We start from the raw sequence: 7,242 nt of genomic DNA on the forward strand, positions 1-7,242 counted from the left end.
ATTACATGTCAGGTTGAAAACAAGTTAAGTAATATCAGTTATTTACCATGTCAATCTCGAGTTCGGGTTTATATCAGTCGGATGCAGTTTGAGTTCGGGTATCATATTCAATTCGGGTTCAGGTCGTTCTCAGGTCAGGTGTAGGTCGGGTTTAGATCCACAATTTCCAAGTCCAACTCGGATTAAGGTCAACACCAGTTCCGAATCGAGTCGGTTTCGGATTGCCACAGCGTAGGTCAAAAACAGTTTTGACTCGAGTCGATTTCAGTCAGTTTTATAGGTTGGGTCAACTTTTTACACCCCTAATTGGGGCAGAGTTATATTATTCTATGTTGTGAAAATTGTATTGGAAACAACATGAGGGAGCTCAAGTGTTGAATTATTAAGAATAAATTATAATATTCTTAACATGTTAGATGTTATGCCTAGGAATAGGCAAATTCATTTGTACTTAGAAGAATAATTTGAAGAAAGTTTTATGACAGTAACTACAAAATATGTTAAGGGAACCATTGAAATTGTTTTAAATGACACAACTCAAACTCTTATAATTGAAACTCATGAAAATCTTCGGACTGAATTTAACTTTAGAGAAGATACATAATATGTATATGATGACATGGTGTTTCTAACAATAATTTTGATGAAAGTGAAAATGATACGAATGGTGAAAAAGGTTTTGTACATGATGTACATGTAAGAGTATTGTTTGAGAAAGTTCAATAGGTTAAACAATGAAGATGAGGAGGGGTTGATGTGTTTTTAAATGATGAAGATGAGACTGATGGAGTAAAGTCGTTGCATAGTGTAAATAAATATTACTCAAATAGTCAAAATAATCAAGCAAAACCTAAATGTCGTGAGTTTAATAGTGAGGTGAATATGGGAAACCCACAATTTAAAGTTGAGATTATTTTTGGTGATAAGTTGATGTTGAAAGAGACTGTCATGCACTATGAGATTAAGGGCTAATATAAAATTTTAAAAAATTGATTATGTAAAGGTGCATGTTGTTTGCAATGAAGCATTTTCATGGTATATTTAGGTATCAAAGGTTGATCAAAAAGATCACACCAACACCTCATGAAAGATTAAGTCTTATATAGGAGAACATAAGTATATTGTATGTTTTGAAAATAGAAATACAACTTATAAGTGGATGTCTAAAACATATCTTGAAAAATATAGGACTAATCCTAAATATTCTATTAGAGTTCTAAGACAAGATATATTAGATAATTTGTATAATATATTTATGAGTAAACGCTTAGCTCTTGAAATGATACTTGGAAGTCACTAGGGTCAATACTCAAAGATATATGATTATCTTAGAGAAATTAGGGTCTTTAATCCTAAAAGCATAATCTTCCTAAATCTAGATAATAGGGTGTTCCAAAGAATATTTGTTTACAAGCATGCAATGAAGATTCCAAATTTTTTAGACCTAACACATTTCTCTATCATCATTGGGGATGTAAAATCGGGTAATCGTTCAGGTTTCAGTCGGATTCTGTCAAGTCGGGTAAAAACGAATACAGGTTAAGTCAGGTAAATTTGATGCTTCGACTAGATCAGGTCGAGTCATTTTCAGGTTGATTTGACACGGGGTACAGTTCGGGTTCAGGTCAGGTTACTTTCAGTTCGGATCGATGTCAGTTCAGCTCTAGAACAGATAAAGACCAGGTTAATTCATGTTCGGATGGACTTCAGGCGGATCTCATTCAGATCAGGTCACATCACTAGAAGATAAAATTCAGGTCGGATCTTTATCAGATACGTATTGAGTTCAAATCGAGTCAATTTTTAATTTTGGATTAATTATTTTCGTCTTTCGCAAACATAAAATTGCAATTTGTAATTGTATACGATTTAGAGTAAATTACTAAGAATATAAATAATCATGGATCAATTTTATGAATAATATTAAATTAAGGACTAAATTGAGCAAATATGAAATTACAAGTAAAAATATAAATAAATTAAACAACACACATTGATGAGGGACCAAATCAAAATAATTTTGAAATCTGAGGTTGAAATTAATATAAAAAGTACTAAATCATACCCATTTAAAAAGTTATGGGCCAATTAAAAATATAAATAAGTAACAACTATGGGTCGATTTTAGATGAAAATATAATTTTAAGGACTAAATTGAATAAATATGAAATTAAAAATAAAAATTTAAATAAATTAAACAACACAAAGGGATAAAATCAAAATAATTGTAAAATGTGAAGAAAATCTGTAAAATGGACTAAATTGCATTCATTTCAAAAGTTAAGAAAAAAATTGAAACAACTATATATATATATATATATATATATATATATATATATATATATATATATATAAAAATATATTATATATAAACTATATATATTATGTATAAACTATATAGTTTGTTAATATAAACTATATAGTGTATATAAAAACTATATAGTTTATTAATATAAATTATATAGTTAGTATATAAATTATATATGAATTATATTTAAATATATACAAGTTATATTTATATATTATGTATAATTATAAATTATATATACTATGTATAAATTATATAGTTTATATAGTCTAAATATAAAGTATATTAGTATATAAGTACATAATATAAAGTATATAGTTTATAAAACCTTAAATCTTAAACCCTAAACATAAACCCTAAACCCTAAAATTTATAAACTATATATGTATAGACACATTTGATAATTCATATATGGTTTATATAAACAATAGTTTATATAGATTATATATGTAACATTAACTTATAGTCTATAAACAATAGTTAATATATGTAACCTATAATATATGTATACATGTAAACTATAATATATGTATACATGTAAACTATATATATAACTTTTAGTACATGTATGTACAAACTATGTATAATATATATAAATTTTATATATATAACCTATTTATATATATAAAAATCATATAAAGTAAATTATTTATATAGTTTATAGAAATACTATGCATAAACTATATAAAGTAATAAAGTATATAGTTTATAGAAACAAAAAACCCTAAACTATATATTATAAACTCCAAACTCCAAACCCTAAACCTAAACCCTAAACACCATGCATAAACAATAGTTAATCTATGTAACCTATAGTATATGTATACATGTAAACTATATATGTAACTTATAGTACATGTATGTAAAAACTATGTATATTATATAAACTATATATATAACCTATAGTATATGTATATATACAATCTATTTATATGTTATATAAACTATATATGTAGTCTATAGTTTGTAAACAATATTTTATATTAGTGTACTATATAGTTTATACTTTATAACCCATAGTATATAATTTATCAACTATAGTTTATTTTAATGTATTATATAGTTTATATTAATGTTAATTATCTTAACTATGATTTATATTAATATAATATATAGTTTATAAACTATAATGTATTAATATTAATTATATTAACTATAGTTTATAAACTATACTATATAATTTATAACATATAGTTTATATTAATATTAATTTTATAGACTATATTTTATATTAATATTAATTATAAATTATAAACTAGATTATATTAATATAAGTTAATATTAATATTAATTATAAATAGTTTATTAATATAAATTTTATAGGAATGAAATTGAAAACATACGTCAAAATAATCATTTTCTCCTGCCTCTTCCCAGCTAGGGATGACAAAAAAATCCGAATCCGACGGGAAAAACCGAAAATCGAATTAAACGGGGACAATAAAAAACCGTTTATGCTGACGGGATAGGGAAAAACCGTTTATGTTAAACGGGGACGGAGACAAGTTTAGTAATCCCCGCCCCGATTACCCGACCTGATACCCGGCCCGATAAATATTAAAAATAATTAATTTATATATATATATATATATAATATTAATAAATTTAATTTAAATTAAAAAATATATATATAATATTTATATATTTAATTTAAATATATATACCCGGCCCGATACCTGTTTAAATAACCGTTTATGCTAAACGGGGATACCCGTTTCCTCACGATTTTTCCCGATTACCCGATGGGATCCCCGTTTAAATTCCGTAGTTTTTTAAGCGGTGACAGATACGAATTTTTTAAACGGAGACGGGGACGGGATCAATATCCGGTCCGAATCGGCCCGTTGCCATCCCTATTCCCGGCCAAACCCTCCCTCTTTTATTTTTGGTCTCTCTTCCCCGCTCAGCATCTAAAATCTCTCCATTTACTCTCGTTTTCCCGTTTTCCCGTTTTCCCTGCCTAAGGTTTAGTTTTTGTTCTCAAGTTGAACTAGAAGCCATGGCTACCGGCTCTTTGAGTTCAGCTATTGTTTTGATGGTGAATTATGATAATGAGGTTAGTGATGATAGAGCTAAAGAATTGAAATGGAGTAGGATTGAGTCTTTGGAAAGAAGCATTTCACCTGTGGCAAAATCTTTGGTTAGATTCAACTATGGCGAAATTGTTTCAGCTACTAGAAAATTTTCCGAATGTATGAACTTCATTGATTTGATTTATTTGTTTTGTTCAATTGTTTTCTAATTCCTATTTATGGTTTGGGGGTTTGATTGTTTTGTTATTAGAGTAGACAAAGTTTTGGGGAGAGGAGCATTGAGCTTTGTTTTCAGAGGCAGAGTTGGACTGTTGAAGACAACTGTGGCTATTAAGAGGTTGGATAAAGAAGATAATGAATCTGCTAAGGCCTTTTGCAGAGAACTAATGATGGCTAGCTCTTTTCATCACCCTAATATTGTCCCTCTTTTAGGGTTTTATATTTAATTCGCCAAAATTATATTAGTGATTTGGATCGATTTCGTATTATTTTAATTAATTCCATAATCTCTGTTTACATTTTATGTCATTTAATTGACTGACTTATTAAATTCTCCAGTAGCACCATTCCATAGCTTGACTGACTTATCAAATGATGCACTGGCCACCCATAGCCCATCAGGTGAGAAATAAACATGGTTTACAAGCTGCAAATAACCAGCAAAACAGACGAACTTACTCCTATGCATGAAGAAATCAACAATTTGAATCGCAATCAGAGTGAGTGAACGACACTTTTACATTCTGTTCCAGTAGGGAAAATGATAGTTCTTGATTTATTCGGTGATGTCAAACCGATATGGGCAACTTCCTCTCAGTTTTATGGTACTCCTTATGTCTGGTAATTCTCTCATCATTTTCTCCTGAAATTTCATGGTATTCCATAACCATTAGTTAGATTTTTTTTTTAAATTTCTCTCTCTCTTTTTGACAATCTTTTTCTTTAACATGTAATTTGATGTTTGTATTATGGCATTCCATCAACAATTTCTAATGCATCTATTGAAATAGATTTCATTAGTTGAAAGAAGCTGCATGTATATATACAGACTTCTAGGATTCTACATTTTATCTCCAAGCTGACTATAAGCAACTCCTAAACATGAAAGCCTAATAGGGTGACAAGAAGGTTGATAATACTCATTAGGGATTATTGAATGCTTGTTAAATTTCTGGACTTCGGGTAAATGTAAATGCTTTAGTTTTCCAATTGCGTTCTTCACACCTGGTATAAACTGGTTTGGATGTTGACAGAGGTTGTCAGCATCTCCTATGTGTACAATGTTGTTTTACATTTTGTATGTTCGGTATTTCAAAATTGATTCTCTAGCATAAAGCCTTGGACCAATTAGCTTATTTTGCTAAGTTGCGGTATATTAAGGATTTATAGTAGCAACGGAACTGAAAGATGTGTTGTTCATAGAGATATCAAGCCCTCCAACATTCTTCTTTCTTCCAAGAAAACACCCAAGGTAAGGATCTTGGTCCTTAATTCTTGAGTTGAAAAAGGATAGAAGTCGTCGTTTTGCAATTTGATTATGTGATATCTGCAATTGTAATGGTTGCAGTTGTGTGATTTTGGATTAGCAACTTGGAAATCCGCACCTTCAATTCCATTCCTTTGCAAAACTGTTAAAGGAGTATGCTGTCAACAACATTGTCCTATAGAACGCTAAAGGATACGTTTTCGTTTTATTTTGCTTCATGAAATACTCGGTAAAGATTTGTCTTTTTTTCTCTCATATTTTGGGTATGTAGGTACTTGGCACCCGAGTATTTCCAACATGGAAAAGTGTATGATAAAACTAATGTTTATGCTTTTGGGTTGTCTTGTTAGAGCTGATAACCGGACTGAAACCAATCGAGGCAAGACGTCCTCCAGGAGAAGAGAACTTGGTCTTGTGGGTAGGTTATTGTTTAATTTCTACTTTGCACAAGCTTGTGAAAGTTGAAAGAATGGTTCACCGTAACAGCTTCCCCGGAGGCAAAAGAGGGGTCCGATCTTTACATTCGAACTGAGAGTGGTGAAAATACTTTACTTGTTATGGATGATGACCATTTGATAATGAAATTTCTTCTGAAAGTGGTCCATAGAACCTAAATGACTAGTTGCTCTATAACCATTACATCTTAAGTTTAAACAAGTACTCCTGGAGAGACAACTCCATCAAGGAACTTGTTCTTGTCCTTCTCTTTGGAATTTGTGGAAATTTTTTGCTTCAATGATTCAATGCTTTGGAACTAATCATGATACTTTGCGAGCTCCTTCGTAGTTAGCTGACATGATTTGGTCACTGCAACACAACATAGCATACATTTTCATGATAAGGTCTGTTTCTCAGTTGTGAAATTGAAATCGTAATCTTGAAGTTTGTTTACGTTTACAGGCAAAACCTCTCTTGCACAGAGGAGTGGCAGCTGTTGAAGAATTACTTGACCTTAGACTCAAATGTACGCTGAAAAATTCGACTCAAATAGCCCTTCTGTTGTTTGGTGAAAGGCTATTTGCTTGATGTAAAGATTGCTCAGCCTGAAAGGATTAACAATAAATAAGAAACTCAGCTTGTGGGGTTGTTCTGGATTAGATGATGATATTTCTGGTAGTATAATTAGGCTTTTAGCCTTGTAAAACCTTAGCTATAAGATTGAGAACATTTATTCCAACATAAATTTATTTTGTTTAATTGATTTTATTGTAATTTTAGTGTTTTCAAGTGTATTAAAATTAATTTCATTTATAATTTTTTTTGATTTAGTATTTGTAATGTTATTCAAGTTTCAAATCTTTAATAAATTCATCATTTCAACTAATATATTTTTATTTTAAAATTTCAAGTTAAGTTATATTTAAATTATTAATCAATTTTCACATTAAAAGTAAATTAGATTTATGAATATTTTA

General features: G+C 29.6%; 1 pseudogene; it reads left to right on the top strand.

Annotated features, from left to right (window-relative positions):
• Positions 1-4,215: 4,215 nt before the first annotated feature.
• LOC120196560 lies at positions 4,216-6,934 on the top strand (annotated as a pseudogene).
• Positions 6,935-7,242: the final 308 nt, after the last annotated feature.

Source organism: Hibiscus syriacus, unplaced genomic scaffold (assembly GCF_006381635.1).
Source record: "Hibiscus syriacus cultivar Baekdansim isolate YM2019G1 unplaced genomic scaffold, ASM638163v2 tig00117034_pilon, whole genome shotgun sequence".
Lineage (NCBI taxonomy): Eukaryota > Viridiplantae > Streptophyta > Magnoliopsida > Malvales > Malvaceae > Hibiscus > Hibiscus syriacus.